The 16,429-nt window shown below is 43.6% G+C and overlaps 4 non-coding genes across 4 annotated transcripts; all 4 read left to right on the top strand.

The window, feature by feature from the left end:
• Positions 1–479: 479 nt before the first annotated feature.
• On the top strand, positions 480–553 carry TRNAI-AAU (transfer RNA isoleucine (anticodon AAU)). The gene has a single exon. It is a non-coding gene; the product is annotated as a tRNA-Ile (tRNA).
• Positions 554–4,144: 3,591 nt separating this feature from the next.
• Positions 4,145–4,218, top strand: TRNAI-GAU (transfer RNA isoleucine (anticodon GAU)). The gene has a single exon. It is a non-coding gene; the product is annotated as a tRNA-Ile (tRNA).
• Positions 4,219–7,808: 3,590 nt separating this feature from the next.
• TRNAI-AAU (transfer RNA isoleucine (anticodon AAU)) lies at positions 7,809–7,882 on the top strand. Its single transcript has one exon. It is a non-coding gene; the product is annotated as a tRNA-Ile (tRNA).
• A 7,258-nt stretch (positions 7,883–15,140) lies between these two features.
• On the top strand, positions 15,141–15,214 carry TRNAI-GAU (transfer RNA isoleucine (anticodon GAU)). The gene has a single exon. It is a non-coding gene; the product is annotated as a tRNA-Ile (tRNA).
• Positions 15,215–16,429: the final 1,215 nt, after the last annotated feature.

Genomic DNA, 16,429 nt, shown 5'->3' with positions numbered 1-16,429 from the left:
GAGACATGGGAAGGTGCAGTAGGGAAGCCTTGAGCAACGAACCGTTGGCTATGTTTTGTTGTTACTTTGTTGACATGAGCTCAAGTAATTTGAAGCAGAAGGAACGGCCAGACCTAAAAAAAACTCTCTTACCTCCAACGCCGAATAACCACTATAATTATAATATCTCAAAAGCAGCTGGCCTTGTAAACTTAATGACCAAGCAAGCCGATGCATTTTGGGTTTTGTTGTAAAAGAATAAAAATACTATCCCTCCTTTCCTTTTTTTCCGGCAACAAGCGATGTTACAAAGATATCACAGCACACAGTGAGATTGAGTGAAAGAAGAGGCACTGAGGCTGGCGTGCAGCACTCCACAGCTCTTGTTATTGTAATCCAGACAGGGGGCGGAAGGAGAAAAGTATGAAGGAATTGCGATAGTGAGACCAACTCTTCTATCTATCTGCATTACATGGAAAAAGGATATCTTTAGTACTCATGGCTGGTTAGCTTAGTTGGTTAGAGTGTGGTGCTAATAACGCCAAGGTCGTGGGTTCGATCCCCGTACAGGCCAGGTTGCATTTTTTCTCTCAACTAAACTCTTTTTTTCTCATTTAATCAAGCTCTTATAAATCCATACACTCTGTTGCTCCAGTATACGTTCACTTTCCATTAGTCCTTCTTTTGCCACTGCTGACCAAAGCTCAAGCCGCAGCGCCAGTAGAACAACACAAGTGCAAGGGATTGTCTCTCCAAGATGGAGACACTGCCTCAGACTATGTCTCGTGAGAGGTGGAGGGAGACCAAGAGCTGATTATTAGATGCGTGGGGATAAGAGGAACATAACTCAGGTGAACAGATTCTGGATAGTGATGCTATAGCTAGGATCAGCAACGTTTCAGGGGAAAGGATAGGAAAATAATTCGGTGACAGAAGTATAGAAGTGGCTACAAGGGGGTGTGTCTCTTAAGAGGGACGAAAGATACACTGAAGGCGAAGGTGAAGTGAAAGAAGAAAGAAAGATCAAAGGAAGTCGACAGTGATTGAGAGAAAACTCACAAAGGCAAATTGAGCAAAAGACAAGGCCTGGGAAGTTAGACTACTTCAATGCAAATTTACGCCGCAGATGAGCATGACAACTGACCCTTGTACAGTGGTGCTGAAACAATTTTCAGTGTGGGGGTGCTGCCATCAAAGGGCTTCTGAAAATCCAGGAATCATACAAAGAACTAGTCCTGCGGAATGAGCCACGCACATTCAGAAAGAGTGGTGATGCGTTGGTTACTTATTGGTAATCTTCATTAGCCTTAGTCCATTGCGTCCTTGTGACAGTCATTACAAAGTAAGGTGATGTCACCTTCCAACAGGAAGAAAGGACAGGAGGATCCTTAAATGCTAGCCCCATGCACCCAACCTGGGTGCCAAGCCCTTGCCAAAGGACTGATGGGAAGGTGGGCAGGATGTAATGTTTGTGACAAAGACAAGATGGACTAAGGGTAATGCAGAGTTCAAAACATTGGTACTCAAATGCAAAACAGAAAATGTATTAAGCGATAATGCTTGACAAATGTATGCCCTGAGGCCCAAGTAACCACCCGAGGAATTTCCTAGAATGTTACTCACTGGAATTCAACCCAGGAGGTGGCCATTCCTCTCGTAGACCATCCCTGACCTGGAAGATTTTCTAAAAAGCCTTGCAAAGCCAGAAAAATTGACAACTTAATCCACCTACTCAGAGTCATAAAAGTCACCTTCTTGTCTTTTCCAGGCTGTCCAAAAGTCACAAACAAGGAGTCGGTTTTCCTGAACTACAGAGGCCTGGTGACATGAATGAAAAGAGCTCTTTAAACATCAAGTGTATTCAGCAAATGTTCCTCCGGAGAGGAAGGAGAGGGAATGAAAGAAGGAAGAATTATTTCCTAAGATCTATCAAAAATAGACTTAACCTTTGCAGCAAAGGTAAGGCTAGGCCTTAAAGTTACCCCATCTTCCAAAGTATCAAATGAAGAGAGGACAGCATTTTAAGGCTCCCAGCTCCCCAATTGTTCTCAGCAAGGTGATAGGAAATAGGAAAATAACTTTATAGGAAACAATCTTTATGTCTACAGTATCCAGATCCTCAAAGGGATAAAATTGCAAAGCCTATAAAAGAGTAGGAAGATTCTGAGTTGGAGAAAAGGGATTTTTCAACTGGTCTTACAATTGACAAAAGATCAGAACAGTCTAGACACCAAAGATTGTAACATCGACGAAGGTACAGAAAAGTCCCTAAAAACCTTTATCGCAAAGCAATGAGCTTTCAGAGTGGAAAGAGATTCAAGTGAAACCCATTCAGAAGAAAATGCAAAATAGCAGACAAACTACAGGTAGGTGCCAAAAGATCATGAGCAGAACATCACGTCTCAAAAGACTTCCAGTTCTTTGAGTAAGACTTCGAAGTAGAAGGCCTGCTGGAGTGCTGAATTAACTCCACTAAGGAAGAGGAAAGACCCTTTGCTAGCAGTCCAGACTTCTCAACCTCCAAAGCGATAGAGTGAGTTGGAGCAAGAAGGTCAGGGATGACGTTCTGACAGAGACACACTTGAGCAGTACTCAAGGAGGTAGAACAGCCAGGGGTTCAGAAGAGGAAACCATGACATCTCTGGCCAATAAGGGCCCACAAGAATAAAGTTCCCTCCCCCCTGCTGAGACTTGAAGAGAACCATCTGGATCAATAAAAAGTGGGGGAATGTATAAAGGAGACTTCTCAGCCACTTTATCACCAATACGTCCACTACCTAGGCTCCTTGTTCCGGAAGCCTGGATCAGAATCGACAAAGATGAGCATTGTCCTTGTTTGAAAAGAGATCCAGAAAGGGTTTCACAAACTCTCGGCATATCTCTCAAAACAACGACCTGGATAACGTCAACTCCAGCAAATTTGGAAACCTCCAGCTGTCTGCCATCACATTGTCGGTGCCCTTGATGTGTACTGCCGACGTGTGCAACAGGTTGATTTCAGCCCAATAACCCAATTGTTCTGCTATTGCATTGAGGGATTTTGAATGCATGCTTCACTGTTGGTTAATGTAAAAGACAGCTACCTTATTCTCTGTCTTTACTAGCACATTTTTTTGAGACAGATGATGATGGGAAAACTTCAAAGCCCTGTAGATTACCATCAACTCCATCTATTTCCATGACCTCCGACTCTCTAGGAGAGACCACTTGAATCAACAGGATCAGTCCAACACAGTAGCTCTCCAGCCAGGTTTGCTGGCATCTGTTGCGAGGATTCAGGAGCATCCAGGTATATTAGTGTCCACTTAGACCAGTGGTCTTCAAACTCTTTAATGCCGCATCCACCCAATGGGAAAAAAAAACATTGGTGCCTCCCCTCTGAATGGTCCACAATTCTTCTATTAAATTGACACTGTTTAAATATGTCTAGACCTATTTAAACATTGCGGTTAAGTTCTGTTACTGTTTTAAAAATGCAATCAAATACATGACCCCAAATATACTATTCTGGTCAGGCCTGCCCTACTAACCAATTGCAGCGTCATGCTCTGCTGAGCAAACTGATCTCACGACAGTGAGGAATGCACAGGCCGCGTGGTCCCCGGCACACAAAAGCGCGCCTTCTTGTGTTGTACGTCTCTTCGCGCAAATGCAAACTCAGATTTCCTGCACTGTGGTCGGCAGGAGAGACATGGGAAGGCGCAGTAGGGAAGGCTTGAGCAACGAACCGTTGGCTATGTTTTGTTGTTACTTTGTTGACATGAGCTCAAGTAATTTGAAGCAGAAGGAACGGCCAGACCTAAAAAAAACTCTCTTACCTCCAACGCCGAATAACCACTATAATTATAATATCTCAAAAGCAGCTGGCCTTGTAAACTTAATGAGCAAGCAAGCCGATGCATTTTGGGTTTTGTTGTAAAAGAATAAAAATACTATCCCTCCTTTCCTTTTTTTCCGGCAACAAGCGATGTTACAAAGATATCACAGCACACAGTGAGATTGAGTGAAAGAAGAGGCACAGAGGCTGGCGTGCAGCACTCCACAGCTCTTGTTATTGTAATCCAGACAGGGGGCGGAAGGAGAAAAGTATGAAGGAATTGCGATAGTGAGACCAACTCTTCTATCTATCTGCAGTACATGGAAAAAGGATATCTTTAGTACTCATGGCCAGTTAGCTCAGTTGGTTAGAGCATGGTGCTGATAACGCCAAGGTCGTGGGTTTGATCCCCGTACGGGCCAGGTTGCATTTTTTCTCTCAACTAAACTCTTTTTTTCTCATTTAATCAAGCTCTTATAAATCCATACACTCTGTTGCTCTAGTATACGTTCACTTTCCATTAGTCCTTCTTTTGCCACTGCTGACCAAAGCTCAAGCCGGCAGCGCCAGTAGAACAACACAAGTGCAAGGGATTGTCTCTCCAAGATGGAGACACTGCCTCAGACTATGTCTCGTGAGAGGTGGAGGGAGACCAAGAGCTGATTATTAGATGCGTGGGGATAAGAGGAACATAACTCAGGTGAACAGATTCTGGATAGTGATGCTATAGCTAGGATCAGCAACGTTACAGGGGAAAGGATAGGAAAATAATTAGGTGACAGAAGTATAGAAGTGGCCACAAGGGGGTGTGTCTCTTAAGAGGGCCGAAAGATACACTGAAGGCAAAGGTGAAGTGAAAGAAGAAAGAAAGATCAAAGGAAGTCAACAGTGATTGAGAGAAAACTCACAAAGGCAAATTGAGCAAAAGACAAGGCCTGGGGAGTTAGACTACTTCAATGCAAATTTACGCCGCAGATGAGCATGACAACTGACCCTTGTACAGTGGTGCTGAAACAATTTTCAGTGTGGGGGTGCTGCCATCAAAGGGCTTCTGAAAATCCAGGAATCATACAAAGAACTAGTCCTGCGGAATGAGCCACGCACATTCAGAAAGAGTGGTGATGCGTTGGTTACTTATTGGTAATCTTCATTAGCCTTAGTCCATTGCGTCCTTGTGACAGTCATTACAAAGTAAGGTGATGTCACCTTCCAACAGGAAGAAAGAAGAGGAGGATCCTTAAATGCTAGCCCCATGCACCCAACCTGGGTGCCAAGCCCTTGACAAAGGACTGATGGGAAGGTGGGCAGGATGTAATGTTTGTGACAAAGACAAGATGGACTAAGGGTAATGCAGAGTTCAAAACATTGGTACTCAAATGCAAAACCGAAAAATTATTAAGCCATAATGCTTGACAAATGTATGCTCTGAGGACCAAGTAGCCACCCTAGGAATTTCCTAGATTGTTACTCACTGGAATTCAACCCAGGAGGTGGCCATTCCTCTCGTAGACCATCCCTGAACTGGAAGATATTCTAAAAAGCCTTGCAAAGCCAGACAAATTGACAACTTAATCCACCTACTCAGAGTCATAAAAGTCACCTTCTTGTCTTTTCCAGGCTGTCCAAAAGTCACAAACAAGGAGTCGGTTTTCCTGAACTGCAGAGGCCTGGTGACATGAATGAAAAGAGCTCTTTAAACATCAAGTGTATTCAGCAAATGTTCCTCCGGAGAGGAAGGAGAGGGAATGAAAGAAGGAAGAATTAATTCCTAAGATCTATCAAAAATAGACTTAACCTTTGCAGCAAAGGTAAGGCTAGGCCCTAAAGTTACCCCATCTTCCAAAGTATCAAATGAAGAGAGGACAGCATTTTAAGGCTCCCAGCTCCCCAATTGTTCTCAGCAAGGTGATAGGAAATAGGAAAATAACTTTATAGGAAACAATCTTTATGTCTACAGTATCCAGATCCTCAAAGAGATAAAATTGCAAAGCCTATAAAAGAGTAGGAAGATTCTGAGTTGGAGAAAAGGGATTTTTCAACTGGTCTTACAATTGACAAAAGATCAGAACAGTCTAGACACCAAAGATTGTAACATCGACGAAGGTACAGAAAAGTCCCTAAAAACCTTTATCGCAAAGCAATGAGCTTTCAGAGTGGAAAGAGATTCAAGTAAAACCCATTCAGAAGAAAATGCAAAATTGCAGACAAACTACAGGTAGGTGCCAAAAGATCATGAGCAGAACATCACGTCTCAAAAGACTTCCAGTTCTTTGAGTAAGACTTCGAAGTAGAAGGCCTGCTGGAGTGCTGAATTAACTCCACTAAGGAAGAGGAAAGACCCTTTGCTAGCAGTCCAGACTTCTCAACCTCCAAAGCGATAGAGTGAGTTGGAGCAAGAAGGTCAGGGACGACATTCTGACAGAGACACACTTGAGCAGTACTCAAGGAGGTAGAAGAGCCAGGGGTTCAGAAGAGGAAACCATGACATCTCTGGCCAATAAGGGCCCACAAGAATAAAGTTCCCTCCCCCCTGCTGAGACTTGAAGAGAACCATCTGGATCAATAAAAAGTGGGGGAATGTATAAAGGAGACTTCTCAGCCACTTTATCACCAATACGTCCACTACCTAGGCTCCTTGTTCCGGAAGCCTGGATCAGAATCGACAAAGATGAGCATTGTCCTTGTTTGAAAAGAGATCCAGAAAGGGTTTCACAAACTCTCGGCATATCTCTCAAAACAACGACCTGGATAACGTCAACTCCAGCAAATTTGGAAACCTCCAGCTGTCTGCCATCACATTGTCGGTGCCCTTGATGTGTACTGCCGACGTGTGCAACAGGTTGATCTCTGCCCAATAACCCAATTGTTCTGCTATTGCATTGAAGGATTTTGAATGCATGCTTCACTGTTGGTTAATGTAAAAGACAGCTACCTTATTCTCTGTCTTTACTAGCACATTTTTTTGAGACAGATGATGATGGGAAAACTTCAAAGCCCTGTAGATTACCATCAACTCCATCTATTTCCATGACCTCCGACTCTCTAGGAAAGACCACTTGAATTGACAGGATCAGTCCAACACAGTAGCTCTCCAGCCAGGTTTGCTGGCATCTGTTGCTAGGATTCAGGAGCATCCAGGTATATTAGTGTCCACTTAGACCAGTGGTCTTCAAACTCTTTAATGCCGCATCCACCCAATGGGAAAAAAAAACATTGGTGCCTCCCCTCTGAATTGTCCACAATTCTTCTATTAAATTGACACTGTTTAAATATGTCTAGACCTATTTAAACATTGCAGTTAAGTTCTGTTACTGTTTTAAAAATGCAATCAAATACATGACCCCAAATATACTATTCTGGTCAGGCCTGCCCTACTAACCAATTGCAGCGTCATGCTCTGCTGAGTAAACTGATCTCAGGAGAGTGAGGAATGCACAGGCCGGGTGGTGCCCGGCGCACAAAAGCGCGCCTTCTTGTGTTGTACGTCTCTTCGCGCAAATGCAAACTCAGATTTCCTGCACTGTGGTCGGCAGGAGAGACATGGGAAGGCGCAGTAGGGAAGGCTTGAGCAACGAACCGTTGGCTACGTTTTGTTGTTACTTTGTTGACATGAGCTCAAGTAATTTGAAGCAGAAGGAACGGCCAGACCTAAAAAAAACTCTCTTACCTCCAACGCCGAATAACCACTATAATTATAATATCTCAAAAGCAGCTGGCCTTGTAAACTTAATGACCAAGCAAGCCGATGCATTTTGGGTTTTGTTGTAAAAGAATAAAAATACTATCCCTCCTTTCCTTTTTTTCCGGCAACAAGCGATGTTACAAAGATATCACAGCAGACAGTGAGATTGAGTGAAAGAAGAGGCACTGAGGCTGGCGTGCAACACTCCATAGCTCTTGTTATTGTAATCCAGACAGGGGGCGGAAGGAGAAAAGTATGAAGGAATTGCGATAGTGAGACCAACTCTTCTATCTATCTGCATTACATGGAAAAAGGATCTTTAGTACTCATGGCTGGTTAGCTCAGTTGGTTAGAGTGTGGTGCTAATAACGCCAAGGTCGTGGGTTCGATCCCCGTACGGGCCACGTTGCATTATTTCTCTCAACTAAACTCTTTTTTTCTCATTTAATCAAGCTCTTATAAATCCATACACTCTGTTGCTCCAGTATACGTTCACTTTCCATTAGTCCTTCTTTTGCCACTGCTGACCAAACCTCAAGCCGGCAGCGCCAGTAGAACAACACAAGTGCAAGGGATTGTCTCTCCAAGATGGAGACACTGCCTCAGACTATGTCTCGTGAGAGGTGGAGGGAGACCAAGAGCTGATTATTAGATGCGTGGGGATAAGAGGAACAGAACTTAGGTGAACAGATTCTGGATAGTGATGCTATAGCTAGGATCAGCAACGTTACAGGGGAAAGGATAGGAAAATAATTAGGTGACAGAAGTATAGAAGTGGCTACAAGGGGGTGTGTCTCTTAAGAGGGCCGAAAGATACACTGAAGCCGAAGGTGAAGTGAAAGAAGAAAGAAAGATCAAAGGAAGTCGACAGTGATTGAGAGAAAACTAACAAAGGCAAATTGAGCAAAAGACAAGGCCTGGGGAGTTAGACTACTTCAATGCAAATTTACGCCGCAGATGAGCATGACAACTGACCCTTGTACAGTGGTGCTGAAACAATTTTCAGTGTGGGGGTGCTGCCATCAAAGGGCTTCTGAAAATCCAGGAATCATACAAAGAACTAGTCCTGCGGAATGAGCCACGCACATTCAGAAAGAGTGGTGATGCGTTGGTTACTTATTGGTAATCTTCATTAGCCTTAGTCCATTGCGTCCTTGTGACAGTCATTACAAAGTAAGGTGATGTCACCTTCCAACAGGAAGAAAGAACAGGAGGATCCTTAAATGCTAGCCCCATGCACCCAACCTGGGTGCCAAGCCCTTGCCAAAGGACTGATGGGAAGGTGGGCAGGATGTAATGTTTGTGACAAAGACAAGATGGACTAAGGGTAATGCAGAGTTCAAAACATTGGTACTCAAATGCAAAACCGAAAAATTATTAAGCCATAATGCTTGACAAATGTATGCTCTGAGGACCAAGTAGCCACCCTAGGAATTTCCTAGATTGTTACTCACTGGAATTCAACCCAGGAGGTGGCCATTCCTCTCGTAGACCATCCCTGAACTGGAAGATATTCTAAAAAGCCTTGCAAAGCCAGAAAAATTGACAACTTAATCCACCTACTCAGAGTCATAAAAGTCACCTTCTTGTCTTTTCCAGGCTGTCCAAAAGTCACAAACAAGGAGTCGGTTTTCCTGAACTGCAGAGGCCTGGTGACATAAATGAAAAGAGCTCTTTAAACATCAAGTGTATTCAGAAAATATTCCTCCGGAGAGGAAGGAGAGAGAATGAAAGAAGGAAGAATTATTTCCTAAGATCTATCAAAAATAGACTTAACCTTTGCAGCAAAGGTAAGGCTAGGCCTTAAAGTTACCCCATCTTCCAAAGTATCAAATGAAGAGAGGACAGCATTTTAAGGCTCCCAGCTCCCCAATTGTTCTCAGCAAGGTGATATGAAATAGGAAAATAACTTTATAGGAAACAATCTTTATGTCTACAGTATCCAGATCCTCAAAGAGATAAAATTGCAAAGCCTATAAAAGAGTAGGAAGATTCTGAGTTGGAGAAAAGGGATGTTTCAACTGTTCTTACAATTGACAAAAGATCAGAACAGTCTACACACCAAAGATTGTAACATCTTCGAAGGTACAGAAAAGTCCCTAAAAACCTTTATCGCAAAGCAATGAGCTTTCAGTGTGGAAAGAGATTCAAGTGAAACCCATTCAGAAGAAAATGCAAAATAGCAGACAAACTACAGGTAGGTGCCAAAAGATCATGAGCAGAACATCACGTCTCAAAAGACTTCCAGTTCTTTGAGTAAGACTTCGAAGTAGAGGGACTGCTGTAGTGCTGAATTAACTCCACTAAGGAAGAGGAAAGACCCTTTGCTAGCAGTCCAGACTTCTCAACCTCCAAAGCGATAGAGTGAGTTGGAGCAAGAAGGTCAGGGATGACGTTCTGAGAGAGACACACTTGAGCAGTACCCAAGGAGGTAGAAGAGCCAGGGGTTCAGAAGAGGAAACCATGACATCTCTGGCCAATAAGGGCCCACAGGAATAAAGTTCCCTCGCCCCTGCTGAGACTTGAAGAGAACCATCTGGATCAATAAAAAGTGGGGGAATGTATAAAGGAGACTTCTCAGCCACTTTATCACCAATACGTCCACTACCTAGGCTCCTTGTTCCGGAAGCCTGGATCAGAATCGCCAAAGATGAGCATTGTCCTTGTTTGAAAAGAGATCCAGAAAGGGTTTCACAAACTCTCGGCATATCTCTCAAAACAACGACCTGGATAACGTCAACTCCAGCAAATTTGGAAACCTCCAGCTGTCTGCCATCACATTGTCGGTGCCCTTGATGTGTACTGCCGACGTGTGCAACAGGTTGATCTCTGCCCAATAACCCAATTGTTCTGCTATTGCATTGAGGGATTTTGAATGCATGCTTCACTGTTGGTTAATGTAAAAGACAGCTACCTTATTCTCTGTCTTTACTAGCACATTTTTTTGAGACAGATGATGATGGGAAACCTTCAAAGCCCTGAAGATTACCATCAACTCCATCTATTTCCATGACCTCTGACTCTCTAGGAAAGACCACTTGAATCGACAGGATCAGTCCAACACAGTAGCTCTCCAGCCAGGTTTGCTGGCATCTGTTGCGAGGAATTCAGGAGCATCCAGGTGTATTAGTGTCCACTTAGACCAGTGGTCTTCAAACTCTTTAATGCCGCATCCACCCAATGGGAAAAAAAAACATTGGTGCCTCCCCTCTGAATTGTCCACAATTCTTCTATTAAATTGACACTGTTTAAATATGTCTAGACCTATTTAAACATTGCAGTTAAGTTCTGTTACTGTTTTAAAAATGCAATCAAATACATGACCCCAAATATACTATTCTGGTCAGGCCTGCCCAACTAACCAATTGCAGCGTCATGCTCTGCTGAGTAAACTGATCTCACGACAGTGAGGAATGCACAGGCCGGGTGGTGTCCAGCGCACGAAAGCGCGCCTTCTTGTGTTGTACGTCTCTTCGCGCAAATGCAAACTCAGATTTCCTGCACTGTGGTCGGCAGGAGAGACATGGGAAGGTGCAGTAGGGAAGCCTTGAGCAACGAACCGTTGGCTATGTTTTGTTGTTACTTTGTTGACATGAGCTCAAGTAATTTGAAGCAGAAGGAACGGCCAGACCTAAAAAAAACTCTCTTACCTCCAACGCCGAATAACCACTATAATTATAATATCTCAAAAGCAGCTGGCCTTGTAAACTTAATGACCAAGCAAGCCGATGCATTTTGGGTTTTGTTGTAAAAGAATAAAAATACTATCCCTCCTTTCCTTTTTTTCCGGCAACAAGCGATGTTACAAAGATATCACAGCACACAGTGAGATTGAGTGAAAGAAGAGGCACTGAGGCTGGCGTGCAGCACTCCACAGCTCTTGTTATTGTAATCCAGACAGGGGGCGGAAGGAGAAAAGTATGAAGGAATTGCGATAGTGAGACCAACTCTTCTATCTATCTGCATTACATGGAAAAAGGATATCTTTAGTACTCATGGCTGGTTAGCTTAGTTAGTTAGAGTGTGGTGCTAATAACGCCAAGGTCGTGGGTTCGATCCCCGTACAGGCCAGGTTGCATTTTTTCTCTCAACTAAACTCTTTTTTTCTCATTTAATCAAGCTCTTATAAATCCATACACTCTGTTGCTCCAGTATACGTTCACTTTCCATTAGTCCTTCTTTTGCCACTGCTGACCAAAGCTCAAGCCGCAGCGCCAGTAGAACAACACAAGTGCAAGGGATTGTCTCTCCAAGATGGAGACACTGCCTCAGACTATGTCTCGTGAGAGGTGGAGGGAGACCAAGAGCTGATTATTAGATGCGTGGGGATAAGAGGAACATAACTCAGGTGAACAGATTCTGGATAGTGATGCTATAGCTAGGATCAGCAACGTTTCAGGGGAAAGGATAGGAAAATAATTCGGTGACAGAAGTATAGAAGTGGCTACAAGGGGGTGTGTCTCTTAAGAGGGACGAAAGATACACTGAAGGCGAAGGTGAAGTGAAAGAAGAAAGAAAGATCAAAGGAAGTCGACAGTGATTGAGAGAAAACTCACAAAGGCAAATTGAGCAAAAGACAAGGCCTGGGAAGTTAGACTACTTCAATGCAAATTTACGCCGCAGATGAGCATGACAACTGACCCTTGTACAGTGGTGCTGAAACAATTTTCAGTGTGGGGGTGCTGCCATCAAAGGGCTTCTGAAAATCCAGGAATCATACAAAGAACTAGTCCTGCGGAATGAGCCACGCACATTCAGAAAGAGTGGTGATGCGTTGGTTACTTATTGGTAATCTTCATTAGCCTTAGTCCATTGCGTCCTTGTGACAGTCATTACAAAGTAAGGTGATGTCACCTTCCAACAGGAAGAAAGGACAGGAGGATCCTTAAATGCTAGCCCCATGCACCCAACCTGGGTGCCAAGCCCTTGCCAAAGGACTGATGGGAAGGTGGGCAGGATGTAATGTTTGTGACAAAGACAAGATGGACTAAGGGTAATGCAGAGTTCAAAACATTGGTACTCAAATGCAAAACAGAAAATGTATTAAGCGATAATGCTTGACAAATGTATGCCCTGAGGCCCAAGTAACCACCCGAGGAATTTCCTAGAATGTTACTCACTGGAATTCAACCCAGGAGGTGGCCATTCCTCTCGTAGACCATCCCTGACCTGGAAGATTTTCTAAAAAGCCTTGCAAAGCCAGAAAAATTGACAACTTAATCCACCTACTCAGAGTCATAAAAGTCACCTTCTTGTCTTTTCCAGGCTGTCCAAAAGTCACAAACAAGGAGTCGGTTTTCCTGAACTACAGAGGCCTGGTGACATGAATGAAAAGAGCTCTTTAAACATCAAGTGTATTCAGCAAATGTTCCTCCGGAGAGGAAGGAGAGGGAATGAAAGAAGGAAGAATTATTTCCTAAGATCTATCAAAAATAGACTTAACCTTTGCAGCAAAGGTAAGGCTAGGCCTTAAAGTTACCCCATCTTCCAAAGTATCAAATGAAGAGAGGACAGCATTTTAAGGCTCCCAGCTCCCCAATTGTTCTCAGCAAGGTGATAGGAAATAGGAAAATAACTTTATAGGAAACAATCTTTATGTCTACAGTATCCAGATCCTCAAAGGGATAAAATTGCAAAGCCTATAAAAGAGTAGGAAGATTCTGAGTTGGAGAAAAGGGATTTTTCAACTGGTCTTACAATTGACAAAAGATCAGAACAGTCTAGACACCAAAGATTGTAACATCGACGAAGGTACAGAAAAGTCCCTAAAAACCTTTATCGCAAAGCAATGAGCTTTCAGAGTGGAAAGAGATTCAAGTGAAACCCATTCAGAAGAAAATGCAAAATAGCAGACAAACTACAGGTAGGTGCCAAAAGATCATGAGCAGAACATCACGTCTCAAAAGACTTCCAGTTCTTTGAGTAAGACTTCGAAGTAGAAGGCCTGCTGGAGTGCTGAATTAACTCCACTAAGGAAGAGGAAAGACCCTTTGCTAGCAGTCCAGACTTCTCAACCTCCAAAGCGATAGAGTGAGTTGGAGCAAGAAGGTCAGGGATGACGTTCTGACAGAGACACACTTGAGCAGTACTCAAGGAGGTAGAACAGCCAGGGGTTCAGAAGAGGAAACCATGACATCTCTGGCCAATAAGGGCCCACAAGAATAAAGTTCCCTCCCCCCTGCTGAGACTTGAAGAGAACCATCTGGATCAATAAAAAGTGGGGGAATGTATAAAGGAGACTTCTCAGCCACTTTATCACCAATACGTCCACTACCTAGGCTCCTTGTTCCGGAAGCCTGGATCAGAATCGACAAAGATGAGCATTGTCCTTGTTTGAAAAGAGATCCAGAAAGGGTTTCACAAACTCTCGGCATATCTCTCAAAACAACGACCTGGATAACGTCAACTCCAGCAAATTTGGAAACCTCCAGCTGTCTGCCATCACATTGTCGGTGCCCTTGATGTGTACTGCCGACGTGTGCAACAGGTTGATTTCAGCCCAATAACCCAATTGTTCTGCTATTGCATTGAGGGATTTTGAATGCATGCTTCACTGTTGGTTAATGTAAAAGACAGCTACCTTATTCTCTGTCTTTACTAGCACATTTTTTTGAGACAGATGATGATGGGAAAACTTCAAAGCCCTGTAGATTACCATCAACTCCATCTATTTCCATGACCTCCGACTCTCTAGGAGAGACCACTTGAATCAACAGGATCAGTCCAACACAGTAGCTCTCCAGCCAGGTTTGCTGGCATCTGTTGCGAGGATTCAGGAGCATCCAGGTATATTAGTGTCCACTTAGACCAGTGGTCTTCAAACTCTTTAATGCCGCATCCACCCAATGGGAAAAAAAAACATTGGTGCCTCCCCTCTGAATGGTCCACAATTCTTCTATTAAATTGACACTGTTTAAATATGTCTAGACCTATTTAAACATTGCGGTTAAGTTCTGTTACTGTTTTAAAAATGCAATCAAATACATGACCCCAAATATACTATTCTGGTCAGGCCTGCCCTACTAACCAATTGCAGCGTCATGCTCTGCTGAGCAAACTGATCTCACGACAGTGAGGAATGCACAGGCCGCGTGGTCCCCGGCACACAAAAGCGCGCCTTCTTGTGTTGTACGTCTCTTCGCGCAAATGCAAACTCAGATTTCCTGCACTGTGGTCGGCAGGAGAGACATGGGAAGGCGCAGTAGGGAAGGCTTGAGCAACGAACCGTTGGCTATGTTTTGTTGTTACTTTGTTGACATGAGCTCAAGTAATTTGAAGCAGAAGGAACGGCCAGACCTAAAAAAAACTCTCTTACCTCCAACGCCGAATAACCACTATAATTATAATATCTCAAAAGCAGCTGGCCTTGTAAACTTAATGAGCAAGCAAGCCGATGCATTTTGGGTTTTGTTGTAAAAGAATAAAAATACTATCCCTCCTTTCCTTTTTTTCCGGCAACAAGCGATGTTACAAAGATATCACAGCACACAGTGAGATTGAGTGAAAGAAGAGGCACAGAGGCTGGCGTGCAGCACTCCACAGCTCTTGTTATTGTAATCCAGACAGGGGGCGGAAGGAGAAAAGTATGAAGGAATTGCGATAGTGAGACCAACTCTTCTATCTATCTGCAGTACATGGAAAAAGGATATCTTTAGTACTCATGGCCAGTTAGCTCAGTTGGTTAGAGCATGGTGCTGATAACGCCAAGGTCGTGGGTTTGATCCCCGTACGGGCCAGGTTGCATTTTTTCTCTCAACTAAACTCTTTTTTTCTCATTTAATCAAGCTCTTATAAATCCATACACTCTGTTGCTCTAGTATACGTTCACTTTCCATTAGTCCTTCTTTTGCCACTGCTGACCAAAGCTCAAGCCGGCAGCGCCAGTAGAACAACACAAGTGCAAGGGATTGTCTCTCCAAGATGGAGACACTGCCTCAGACTATGTCTCGTGAGAGGTGGAGGGAGACCAAGAGCTGATTATTAGATGCGTGGGGATAAGAGGAACATAACTCAGGTGAACAGATTCTGGATAGTGATGCTATAGCTAGGATCAGCAACGTTACAGGGGAAAGGATAGGAAAATAATTAGGTGACAGAAGTATAGAAGTGGCCACAAGGGGGTGTGTCTCTTAAGAGGGCCGAAAGATACACTGAAGGCAAAGGTGAAGTGAAAGAAGAAAGAAAGATCAAAGGAAGTCAACAGTGATTGAGAGAAAACTCACAAAGGCAAATTGAGCAAAAGACAAGGCCTGGGGAGTTAGACTACTTCAATGCAAATTTACGCCGCAGATGAGCATGACAACTGACCCTTGTACAGTGGTGCTGAAACAATTTTCAGTGTGGGGGTGCTGCCATCAAAGGGCTTCTGAAAATCCAGGAATCATACAAAGAACTAGTCCTGCGGAATGAGCCACGCACATTCAGAAAGAGTGGTGATGCGTTGGTTACTTATTGGTAATCTTCATTAGCCTTAGTCCATTGCGTCCTTGTGACAGTCATTACAAAGTAAGGTGATGTCACCTTCCAACAGGAAGAAAGAAGAGGAGGATCCTTAAATGCTAGCCCCATGCACCCAACCTGGGTGCCAAGCCCTTGACAAAGGACTGATGGGAAGGTGGGCAGGATGTAATGTTTGTGACAAAGACAAGATGGACTAAGGGTAATGCAGAGTTCAAAACATTGGTACTCAAATGCAAAACCGAAAAATTATTAAGCCATAATGCTTGACAAATGTATGCTCTGAGGACCAAGTAGCCACCCTAGGAATTTCCTAGATTGTTACTCACTGGAATTCAACCCAGGAGGTGGCCATTCCTCTCGTAGACCATCCCTGAACTGGAAGATATTCTAAAAAGCCTTGCAAAGCCAGAAAAATTGACAACTTAATCCACCTACTCAGAGTCATAAAAGTCACCTTCTTGTCTTTTCCAGGCTGTCCAAAAGTCACAAAC

Source organism: Pleurodeles waltl, chromosome 12, assembly GCF_031143425.1.
Source record: "Pleurodeles waltl isolate 20211129_DDA chromosome 12, aPleWal1.hap1.20221129, whole genome shotgun sequence".
In the NCBI taxonomy this organism is placed as follows: domain Eukaryota; kingdom Metazoa; phylum Chordata; class Amphibia; order Caudata; family Salamandridae; genus Pleurodeles; species Pleurodeles waltl.
The sequence above is the reverse complement of the archived record's forward strand: the minus strand, read 5'-3'. Positions and strand labels throughout refer to the sequence as shown.